This window comes from Pseudorasbora parva, chromosome 1 (assembly GCF_024679245.1).
Source record: "Pseudorasbora parva isolate DD20220531a chromosome 1, ASM2467924v1, whole genome shotgun sequence".
NCBI classification, from domain to species: domain Eukaryota; kingdom Metazoa; phylum Chordata; class Actinopteri; order Cypriniformes; family Gobionidae; genus Pseudorasbora; species Pseudorasbora parva.
Genome location: NC_090172.1, coordinates 59,858,889 through 59,872,186, shown reverse-complemented (window position 1 = coordinate 59,872,186; position 13,298 = coordinate 59,858,889). Strand labels below are relative to the sequence as shown.

At 38.1% G+C, this 13,298-nt stretch overlaps 1 protein-coding gene across 2 annotated transcripts in view; it reads right to left on the bottom strand.

Annotated features, from left to right (window-relative positions):
• The window catches only part of nlgn2a (neuroligin 2a), a 483,615-nt gene that overhangs the window by 367,629 nt on the left and 102,688 nt on the right, over nucleotides 1-13,298 (bottom strand). The gene's annotated exons all lie outside the window — the stretch shown is intronic.

Here is a 13,298-nt window from a genome sequence, read left to right as displayed (position 1 = left end):
AACATAAAGCATTTTTAAATCTTAGGTTATGCAAATTTCTACACATGGCAATTCATTTTAAAATTGAAATGAAGTGATTTAACGTCATAAAAAAGCTGGTTTAACAATGTAGGTTTATAAATTAATTAAGTTTATAAATTAAATTTATAAATTATAAATTAGGGACATTTTTTTTTAATCCGCGCTACCCCACTAGAGAAAACGGGAAAAAAGGCTGTTGTCTTCCATTTTGCCAAATAGGTAGGAAAACTTCAGCACCCATAATGCATTGCGTCGCTGCCTGATGAAACTCACGTATGTCCAAAACGGTTACTTTTCAGGAAGTGAAAAAAACACCGTATTTCAAAAGCAGTTGAATGTAGCGTTGTCATACTTGGTATGGCATCTTTACATGTAACCATATTCATACGCGCCAGGATTGAAAGCTTTGACACCAAATGGATATACGTGAAAATCAGATGACATGATATCACAACTTTTCATTGGTCATTTAGATATTTAGATGGCCATTTAGATATGTGAAGCATACTGTATACGGAAATGAACCTGGACATTTAATCCGTCGAAAAATCTCAAAATCGTCAAAATGGACGTACGTGATTTTCATCAGACAGCGACGATTGGTTTGTTGCTGTTCAAGCCCACCCCAACCATGTGCATACACTTACCACAGTCATATATCACTTGCTTAAGTACAGAGGTGGACAGTAACTAAGTACATTTACTTGAGTACTGTACTTAAGTACACTTTTTGAGTATCTGTACTTTACTGGAGTATTAATTTTTCTGTTAAACGTATGACTTTTACTTCAATACATTTGAAAGACAAATATCGTACTTTTTACTCCACTACATTTCTATCAAGGTCCTCGAAGTCGAAAGTCGTTTCTGTAGCAGCTCTGAAATTCGGTGGATGATTTTTTTCCTTCTTTAAAAGGTTTTTTGTTGTTGTTGTTGCAGACAGTCTATCAGGAATCACTCTTATATGGTCACATACATTTCCACAACTTTTTTTGAACACTGATCTATTCATAGCAAAATGGAAGAAGACGTTTCTTGGGCACAAGTGTGTGTACCCATATCCATAGTTTGAAAGTATGTTTCAGTAAAAAAATAAAAATAAATCAAAATGAGTTTAGTTGGCATACACTTGATGCATGTCTTATAAAATATTAAAAATATAAACGTCTATGAGAAAGAGAAGAGTAAAGTTGGGAGAATATCAGATGTGTATCAGTGTATTGGATCTGTGCATTCGGCCTTAAAGTGACAGCAGCTTTATAAAGATCTTTGTAACTTATATACAAGTATTTAAATGAGTTTAAGTTAGTCGTATGGTAGTATGTCGGATGGAGCATCACTGACTGGCTTAAACCATGATAACAGTGTGCATTTATACAACCATAATCAAAAAATGCATTGGCATAAAAAAGTAAATTTACTTTTGATACTTAAATACGTTTGAAAACAAATACTTCTGTACTTTTACTCAAGTAAAAATCTGTTTTTACAAATTTCACTTGTAACGGAGTAATATTTGACCAGTAGTACTTTAACTTTTACTTGAGTAATAGAGTTGTGTACTTTTCCACCTCTGCTTAAGTAGGAAATACTAACTTTTAGTCACAATGGTGTCAGCTTGTGTTTATCACCGGTGCAATAATTCAAAGGGTAAACGTTTAGCGGGAGTGAGTTACTTTCAGTCTTCAGTGAAGGATCTAGTGTGTTGTAGCTAGTGGCTAAAGGCTGCAAAAAATCATAAATATGGAGAGGACATCGCAACGGAAAATCTGAAACGGACACAAAACACTGAAAGAAACTGCCACTCTGTCAGTTCTGCCCAAAATAAAATGCTGTATCATACAGGTTGGAAAGATGTTGCCATAATGTGAAAAGTTTTTTAAAAGAGTAGACAAAGAGCAATATAATTTTCAGTGATAAACCTACTTTTACAGTAACTGTTCTGTTAATAACCCTCCGCTGATCTGACTGTCCGTGGGCAGGGATACAAAAATAACTATAGTTTTGATGAAAGGATCTGTCAAAAAATGCTAAAACATGGTACTCGCTGTAAATCAAGAAAACGAGATTGACAATAAGACTGTGTGTGTGTGTGTTGAGCTATATAACAATCATTCGTTTTCTGTCGATGGATGATCCAAACAGTTGCTCACCTGTCTAAAAAAAGACATAATATATTAAAGTGTCTTTGGTTTTTTCATGGTTTCTCGAAGGGTAACGCGGGTATGATGTCCCTGATAGGAGATGCACAGTCCTTGTCCTGGTTAAAATGGCTTATTTCTCTGGATTTAAACATTTTTGGACACATTTAAGATAATGCCAGTACACAAGTCAACTAAATATGTAAAGTTGTTCCAGTGGTTTTTGGATATTTTAATCCAGAAATCTTACATAGTGTGCCTTAAATTTATTCGAATGTAATACATATTAACTGTGCAAATGATAATATTTACAATATTGTTTTAAAGCATTTGGAATTACAAAATCATAATCCCCATTATAAGCATAACATTTGCCACCCTTGTTGACAAGCTTATGTTCAAAATGATATATTGACTTCTTAAACCCGACAAATGTCTTTTGAATTACCTTCATTCAAACTGTTCTCATCAAATATTTTTGTATGTGATTAAAATTAATTAGTAATCAGCTGGTTAATGATATGCTGAATTGAAACTGTTAATCGATTGACAGCTCTAATAAAAAAATAATAAAAGCATTTCATAAATAAACTAAACAGAAAGATTGAGAGGCAAAGTCAGTGTAGCCAGTTCACTCCAGTTTGCAAATAGCAGAGGTTGTGTTTTGAATTACGAGGGCCGCTAGGCAGCCTTGGGCCAGGCAGGGTTGGATTGCGTCGCCATCAAGGGGTTTGAGCAAATATTAATTATGCCAGTCTAGGCTTGGAACAATTGGTCTCAACGCCATGGCAATGGGTGATAACCACCATGGCAACCATCCAGATGGCCATGACCTTTGCCCCCAATCATGCCTGCCAGAAGCCTGGAAGTAAACAAGCAAACTGTGTGTGGCACTGGGGATGCCATCATCATACATCTAGACATCACATAATTTCTTCACTCAATCTGACACTGAATAATATTCATGCCAGCACGTGTCTGCATATGGATGTGTGAGAAAGGGACGGGAGAGATGACTCACGGTGTTGCTCATATTTATTTATTTTTTACATGTTTTTAGATATTCCGCCAGACTTGTTGACCACCAGGGAGTCTTAGTTTGTGCCACTGACTGACACTAGTGAGAGCTGAGATGCAACACAATCCCAAAGTAATCAACACAGATGCACACACACTCACAACACGGGTCCTACCACACCACGAGGTGCACTGCATTAGGCGTCTAATGACTTTGACAGAGGTCATCCCTCTGTTTCTTGTTATATATTAAAGGGGTGGTTCTGTGTTTTTTTTCTAGGCTCGGTTGTGTTTATGGGGCACAGTTACATGTCTTAATACTTCTTTTTTTAATAAACACTGTATTTTTCTTGTATTTGACCTTTATTCCACACCGCTGTCTCCACTGTCCTTTGTCCCGCTTCTATGAAGCCCATCCCTCTGAAAAACGCAATGGTCTTAGATTGGTCAGATGGCCAAATGTAGTTTCCTGTATTTTTATTGGCTGAAGTGCCAAGCACAGGTTGTCCGGAAACGCGACGCCCCTTCTCATTACGGGCAGAAGTCACATCTGCGGTGACTAGCGTAAACTGCCATAACTTTAAAAGGCAATATCTCCGTTTGCATTGAACTTTCAGCGCTGTAACTTTGCAGATACTGTTTATGCTCAAGCAGCAACATTACACACTAACTAAAGTTAAACAAGTCAAATCGCATGCAAACACCCCTTTAAACAAAATGTCATCTTAAAGGGGGGTATCACACACATTTTCTGTCAATGTCAATCTTGAGTACTTATATAGTATTGCATCCTACATCTCCTAAAAGTCTTTAGTTTTATCCTATTTATTAAAGACAGATATGCTGTACCGAGTCTTTCCGAATAAAACCGAGCGGCTGAAGGCGTATTGTGTGGGCGGATCTAAAGAGTCACGAGTGCGCAGCTCAGCTGTTGCATTGAGAGCGTCTGGAAGCTGTGACATCCTTAAAAAACTTGGGGGAAAAATGGTGTCCTAAATAAAAGATGGCTATCAATCAGATTCAGCCAAACATATATGATCCAGAATCAGATCCAGAGGCTGAAATTGTCGCATTTAGCTTGGCTTGCTCAGTTGGGGAAACTAAAATTTCAATCTAAGTTTTCAACTAAATATCCAAATAAAATTAATTACTAAATGAACTGTATCAGCTATATTACCAATCTGCCCACATTGTCGCTATATGATGATTGAAATGAACCGATATCACTGTTTTCTCCAGAATGACTGTGCAGCCGAATCAAATTTTATTGCAATATTGTCCTGATATCAATGTGAAGCAGCTTTGAAACAATCGTCATTGTAAAAGCGATATATAAATAAAGTTGACTTGACTGAAAGAGATTGAAGAGGAGGAGCAGCAACAGTGACTACAGCTGGGCGTCTCTATGAGGTATGTACTGTATGTATGTATGTATGTATGTATGTATATATATATATATATATTGCTTAGCGGCTTGTGTAAATGACTACGAGTTGAACTGGGCCTTGTTTATAAAACAATCGTCGCCGAAATGCAGGGAACAAACCAAACGCTTGCACAACTCCGTTGCTGCTCCGGAAAAACTAACTCCATCCACTGTCCCATTAACGTTGGGTTCTTTGGGAAGCTGAACAGGGTTGTCTTGCCCCTGAAAACCAAAAACACTTCTTTGTTGACACTGTTGATTTCGTGAAGTCTTGTGACTTGTGAAGCGCAGCCGATGACTTCCCTGAAGCCGAGCAGAGTGTGTTGATGGGGTGCTTTTGCTCTCTCGCTCTGGTCGAAGTGTGTGTGCGCCTTTCCGGGAGAAGTGGCCATTACAAGGAAATTCCACTCTTGTTGACGTCACATAGGCCCATACTCGAGAAATAATATATCAGCGTCACTGTTTCTGAACTCCCTGAAACGCCTCCATTGTAGTCTTGAGTTTTCTTTCAGTTGCAATATTCCTCATTTAAATCATACCCACCAAAGGCATACACTGAATAAAGGGGCGGGCCTGGTTGAGTTAGTATGTAGTGTGTTGAAACTCCGTTAGGGTAATGGGCGTGGCACAGGGATGGAAATTAGCACCCGCCACCAGCCAAATGCGGGTGATTTTGAGTTGTGGCGGGTAAACTCGCTTCACCTACCGGCCACCGTGGCGGGTAAATAAAAATAGCATACTGTTTCCCCTCTCTATAAACTGTGTTCAGTGCATGCGAGTGCGGCTGTATGTCCGAATATGACCAGTCGTTTTCGCCGTCATTACCCGGATGTAGTGCCAGAAGACGCGAATAAGAACTCGCGCTCGCGCTGAGAGAAGGTCCGTCACTGTCATCCGGAAGCGCGCGCTCGTCTCACAGCGCGCAAATATTGAGTTATCTTTCGAGTCTGGTGCTTAAACGGACCAACTCACACAAAAAGTATGCCAACATGTCCATCTTGATGAGTATTCTAGCAGACATAGTCTGAATATGCCTTAAGAGGACTTTATACAGTCGAGAAAGATGACGCATATCCTTCTATTAGGTCTTAAAGGGGAAGTCGCCTTTACTCTGTTTAATGTCAAACAAAAGGACATCACTCACTGCTCTTGATTGAATAGCTTTTGTAAGTTTATTAAGGATTAATCTTTCATTTAAACAGTTAAATATGCAGTTATTTTACATTTGATTACTTTATTCAATTTCTGTACCTTTCTGCAGGCCAGTAGACCTGTACATTATTATTTAATACACACATGAGTGAGGTCGAGTTAAACATTTTAGTTTGAATTTTATTTTATACTGTGGGTTGTTGCAATGTGCTAAATAAATATTTGCATAAATTGTAATTGTAACTTTACTAAAAATCAAAGCATTGCAATTGCATTAATTAATATTAAAGTTTCAAATAATGAATCACAGTCATAGCATTAGCCATAAATGCAATGGATAATTGGCATAATTTCTTTTAGTGCTTTGGTTTCAGCCAATAATTTTTATTTTGGTGCATCCCTACTGACAATGTTCTGCTCGGTATGTCGTCAACACGCTTCAGGAGATGCCAAAACTAGTAGTTTCATTGTTGGTACTAAAAACCTAAAACTGGAAGCCATAAAAGACCACAAATCATCCAAATGCCACATCCAGGTAAAAAAAAAAAAAAAAAGAGCACACAGAGCCCTACTCATTTAATGAAATGTATATCAGTTCATGGTTTGTGTGTGTATTAGAGTGAAAGAAAAACATTTCAGTATTTCATTGAGATTTGAGATTAAATAAACAGCTTAAGTAGTGTAGAGCTTGTAGTATTAATTTTCACGTGCAGTTACACATTGTCGGTTAAAAACAAGAAAGTGGCTGGTTAAAACATTGAGTGGCTGGTAGATTTTGAAATCCACTAGCCACTGTGGCCGGTGGACAAAAAAGTTAATTTCCATCCCTGGCGTGGCATTTCCCAAACACACTCACAGCACATAACCAATCACAACACACAGGTCCAGCTGACCAATCAGAGCTTTATAGAGACAGGAACTAAACAGAGCGTTACTGACAGACTGAGAAGAGAAGAGCTGCAACTATGATAAATATAGGAAAACTAAGGTGTTTTTGAACATTCAACCATGAAAACCTCTTCTAGTAAAGCAAAAAAACAAAAGCAAGACTTTGTAAAAGGGCATAATATGTCCTCTTTAAATAGAGAGAGAAAAATAAATAAATCTAAGTGCAATATTATAATTATATATGACAAGATAATTCTGCAATCAGAGGCCTGAGATGTTGAATATGAGCTCGATGTGACTATTTCTCAGCTAATTCTTCCAAAAGACAAATGATCAATGCTCTGTGCTCTTACTGTGTGTCAGCAATTGTCTCATTTTGTTTTTACTTTAATTATTCGTCAAAAGAAATGTAGTCAAACCAGCTGAGAAAAGGCAGATACTGAAGGGATGTAATTCTGGCACCACTAGATTGGGAATTGCAAAAAAACAAAAACAACAACAATTGACAGGTTTAACAATAAACAAATTTCCCAAACACACCGCCATTCACAAGAAAGCGTTTTAATGCTAAAGTGCACGCTTTTAGTGACAAATATCTGAGACCTCCATTAAGTCTGACATGATTTGTTACAAGCCGCTTTTCTTTTAAGCAAAGAGCTACGCCTTAATCGGATGGCACTAGCTTTCCCTGAGGAGTTCAGGTTCATTTGTGTTTCACTCATGTACTTTGAGGTTTTAATTCCACCTGAATTTAATGTGTCTGTCATTTACTTACACAACCAGTAAAAATTACAGTGCAAATTGCTACTGTTATTCAGCTATAACCCAGAGGTCCTCAGAGAAATCTGAACCCATTCGTACAGGAATGCCTCTGATTGCAGTATATTCATTTTTCATAACATTTCTCCTGTTTTGACCTTCACCGAATGCTGTAACGAAAGCAAAATGTCCCATTTTTACCGCCTGGTGAACCTTCATTAGGTATTAATAACGTTTGGCCAACTTTTCAAGCATTTTAATGAATTCCCTTATTTACACATGTACTAATTATATCACATAAATAAGCTTTTTCAATTGGTTTCACAACACCCACGTTCACAGATGTCTCAATAACTCAAATGTCGTTTGGAAAATGAATCGTGTCTGAACATTGCTCTCTGCGAGAGTCATTGAGATTCTCCGAGTGTTTGTCCTGTGTGGGGTATCTTCTCACTTAGATTTTAATATCAGTGAGGTAATTTTCACTTAAAAGGGGCTGCGATACTGAACTCATGCAGTGAGGAGTGAGGAGGATTTACTGTCACCTGGTGTGTGACTGTGCGTCGGTGTCTCATAATTCTTGTGACCCGGCTGCTGCTGTGGCACTTCAGTTTCTGCTGGGATCAAACGCTCACGGTAAACGGTCTATTAACCAGCACAGGATGGGCCGACACGCAAACACACACACACGCTCGCTCGTATCTCATATCTCCATCTTCACTGCAACACGTACACCTACCACACACACTTTCAATTTCTCATCTGATTAATATTCCGGTGCCCACGTATTCACACACCCCACCTCTGTGCGAGCACACACACACACACACACACACACACACACACACACACACACACACACACACACACACACACACACACACACACACACACACACACACACACACACACACACACACACACACACGGCCATATAGAGTTAAATTACAGACTGTGTGAAGCCATATTAGCTTTGATTATGGAAATGTATGCAGAGAGAGGCATGCCAGTGTCATCTCACTATCTCTGAGCGAAGCAACGTGTGGATGTGAAGTGTACAAACAGACTCCATCTCCCACACACACATACACACACACACACACACACACACACACACGGCTAAATGACAGGCAGCAGCCTTTTTATTAGCGCGTGTGGCACATCTGATAAATGGACTTCTTTATGTGAGTGGAAGGTTGGCAGGTATATGTGTGTGTTTGTCTGTGTATGGGATTGGCAGTAAAGAAACAAGGAAACGTAATGCCAACAAAAGAGTCATTGCAATTAATTAATCAATTCATGTTTCTTTAAAAAAAAAAAAAAAAAAAAAAAAAAAAAAACTTTTCCAAAATAGAGTAGCCACACGGGCATATTATCTTTAAATTTAACATTTAAAAAATTAATTAAAACCATTAAAATGACAATTTATGTAAAAAGGTGATTGATTTAATGTTTTATACAATTATTATATATTTTTTTATAAATTAATTAATTAACTAATTCATGAAAAGGAAACCCAACATACATTATTTATTAATTAATTAATTTAATCAATGTATTTATTTATATGACATTCTAGAAATGGTATAGACATTAAATCAGCACTACTGTATGTAAGAACATAATTTTATTATAATTTTGAATGCATTATAATAAAGATTAAAACTTAGATTTTTTTTTTCCACATACATACAGATTTTGTATTTATTATTTTTCTAATACTTAAAGGTAGGGTAGGTAAGAATGATCTAAAACAGTTTTGTCCAAATTTGTTTAAACTTTCTTTATATGTCAATACATAATTAAAATCTAAGTACTCTGAAAAAGAGAGTATAAAAATCGAGTGACTCTAGACTGTTTAATCTGCAGTAAACACCCCTCATTATTTTCATTCGGGACGAAACAAGTGATTGGCTTGGGCGACTGTCACTCTCTCGCTACCATGGCGACCACCGCTTTCGCTACAGGTTCTGCCCACACATGCGCGCACCCCTAGGAAGAGCAAGAGCATTTAAAATGCACGGTGAGGGTTTTGCAGTCAGCGAAGGCAAACAATGCAACAAAAAAAGAAGACAGTACGAGGAAAGGCAATGCACAGAAAGTCTTGGGATAAACAAAGAAATCAAACGCGAGTTAATATCTGCGTGGCTTTTCAACGATGGTGAGAACTGAGGGACCTGAAAAACGAGTCATTGCTGGCTGTATTTCTGCTGGACAGGTCATCTTTCATTTTGATTATACATTTTTCTGGTTTATGTTTTCATGAAGCATGTATCAAGAGCACATGAAGCTGCCTAATATAGCTAACATAAAATTACTTAGCATAAAGTTACAATATTATATACTTAGCGATTAGTAGAGATGATAAATACTCAATATGCTTAGCTCAAGTTGATCGCTGTTGTGTTGAATTTCGCAAAATTTAACTTTAGATAACAAAATGCATGTGTAAGAGCTAGTACACCTTATCCAGGAACTTTATTTAGAGCTAAGTTAGCTTTAGCTGCTAATCAACAATGCTTTCATCATGGAAACTCTTACATGCAAATCACAGTATATGTTATAAATCTTACACGAAATTCATCTTCATCACAGTATAACTGATGTTATTGGAAAAACATGATGCTACCTGTTTTCTTTGCCTTATAAATAGAACTAGCTCATTACCAAATCAAACAAAAATATATTTTAAACTTTACCAGTTTCGGTATTCTAGCTTGATAGTGAGAACTAAAAGACATCTTATTTGTTTATATTCATACTGATAAAGTTCGATGTTTTATTACATGTGATTCTGACATGATGTCACTGCATGCACACACTGCTCCTCTGAGGTCAATAATGCGTCTTCCAGCTGATTGGTCGGTGTGGCGCGTTCATGTGTTTTGGGGGCGTGGCTTTGGAAAGAGCCCAGAAGGGAGAAGGTGGAGTGAATGGAAATAATGAGCTGTCTTTAAAACAGTCGTGAGAGGTCTACAGACACTCAATTTTTATACTTTCTTTTTTAGAGTACTTACATTTTAATTTTGTATTGATATATAAAGAACGTTTAAACAAATTTGAAAAAAAAAAGTTTTTTAACCAATTCTTTCCCTAGCTTTAATATTAAAGAAAATATTTTAATTTAAAAGATCATTTAATTTACAATCATTAAAATTGATTTTTTTTATACACATTGGTATATATTTATTTCTTATATTTATTTCTAGAAATGCAGTTTTATAGATTTTAATGGAAAACGGAAGAAGCCATTTTGTTAAAAAATGTTCACATTCCTCTTATACAAATTCACATTATTCTATAATATTAAATTCACTAGAATATAACACCGGTTTCAAATAATGACACCACAGTGAGTCTCACACACACACACACACACACACACACACACACACACACACACACACACACACACACACACACACACACACACACACACACACACACACACACACACACACACACACACACACACACACACACAAGGACTGTTAACCAGGCTGAGTGTGATCCATACACACATACTCACACATAAAAACACGACCAGGTTTTGAATACAAAGCAAGCGCACACTTTTAGGTAAACCAACACACACACACAAGTTTGTCTCACTATATTAGTGAGGACATTACATAGACTTCCATTGATTTTATATCAGGTTAATGATACTTTCTATCCCTAACCCAACCCCTATCCCTAAACCTACCCATCACACACACACACACACACACACACACACACACACACACACACACACACACACACACACACACACACACACACACACACACACACACACACACACACACACACACACACACACACACACACACACACAACCCCTAAACCTCCCCATCACAGAAACATGTGCAGAACAATAGATTTAAATAAAAACATGTTTTGGCCGGTTTATAAGCCTTTTTAACTAGTGAGGACCAGTCCAATGTCCTCACTAGTGAGTCCTTTTCATATTTTACTATATAAGTGAGGATATTTGTGTCCAACAAGGAACACACACACACACCCAAAGACTGTTAACCAGGCTGAGTGTGATCCATACACACATAAAAACACGACCAGGTTTTGAATACAAAGCAAGCGCACACTTTTAGGTAAACCAACAAAATCCAAATGAACACACTCCGCCTCTGGTAATGTTCATTCTGCTGCCGACCAAAACATCATCATGGCAAATTAAGCTCGGAACGACCTCTGCCTTTCTAATGATACTGAAATGAACCACAGAAAGCATCGGATGCGTCTGTGTGTGTGTGTGTGACCTTGGTCACGGATCAATAATAAGAGTCTAATTGTTATAAATTGTGCTGTATTTATGTGTGTGATGCCTTCGTCACAGAACAGTAATAAGGACAGCCGCTAATTGCTATTACTATTTGTCTCTTTGTGTGCTTTTCTGACCTTGCGATTCCTCTAAGGGGGAACTGCTAGAAAATATCCCCTGAATTTAGCTTCCATTGTTACCTTTAAGGTCTTCAGCACGGTCCTATATTATTTTATATAAGTGTCTTTTATTTATACTTTTTCTTTACTTATTTATTTTAATCCATTTAAAGGGCACTTTAAACTCACATTAGCTTTTGCAAAACATATTTATGTCTGCAGTGTGTGTACACAACCACACTATTGTGATAAAAATAGATCCACCCTGTTTGTTTTGTTTGCCTCATAAATCTCAAAATGAGCGGTCAGGAATCTGCTCCAATGTGACATCACACTTGAACAGGCCCCGCCCACGACTGCTGATGGACTCCGCCCTATTACCTTAGCTCCGCCCCCGAGTGAGTTAGTCAGCCATGTTTTCTCCGTTTTAGTATCGTGCTGCGTTCCACTCCACTTTAAGACATGCACTTGCAAACTACCCTAAGCACTTCCCCTTGGGGGAATCCCCGCCGCCATTTTGAAGTGCGTTCCACTTCATGAAGTGAACAAGGGAAGTTTGTATGGACAGACCCTTGCTCACTCGATTTTGACCGAGTGAGCGAGTCTACTTCATATGTACACTACAGGCAGCTTCATATACCACAATGCAACGCGATTGTGACGTCACCACATATCGCGTTTAATTTACCCCACCACAAACAACTATAACTATTTTTAAAAACATTTAAAACAAACCAAACACATCCATATACATATAGAATGCTGCATTAAACAATTTCAAAAAGGATAAAAATAAATAATAAATCAACTCCATAGTGGATTCCAAGTGATCAAGGGCTTAGGGCGTTCCAGTTCAGTCCATTGCAAAGTTTCCGCCAGTAGTGGGCACTCATGCAACGCAAGCAATGACGCACATCCGAGTGAACGAGATGGAGGGAAGTTCGCGAGTGAAGGGCGTGATAAAAACGAACTGGAACGCAGCATCGGAGGCACAAGCTGTACAGGCTCCGCCTCTTCTGGAAAGCAGGGCGGGGAGCAGCAGCTCATTTACATTTAAAGATACATGCATGAAAACAGCTTGCTTTTTCTTTCCACTCGAAAATGGGCAACATGGTGTAATCCATCCATCTCTTCACATACTTATCTACCTGTCCATCCATCTATCCATCCATCCATCCTTTCACATACCTATCTACCTGTCCATCCATCCATCCATCCATCCATCCATCCTTTCACATACCTATCTACCTGTCCATCCATCCATCCTTTCACATACCTATCTACCTGTCCATCCATCCATCCATCCATCCATCCATCCATCCATCCATCCTTTTACATACCTATCTACCTGTCCATCCATCCATCCTTTCACATACCTATCTACCTGTCCCTCCATCCATCCATCCATCCATCCATCCATCCATCCATCCTTTCACATACCTATCTACCTGTCCATCCATCCATCCATCCATCCATCCATCCATCCATCCATC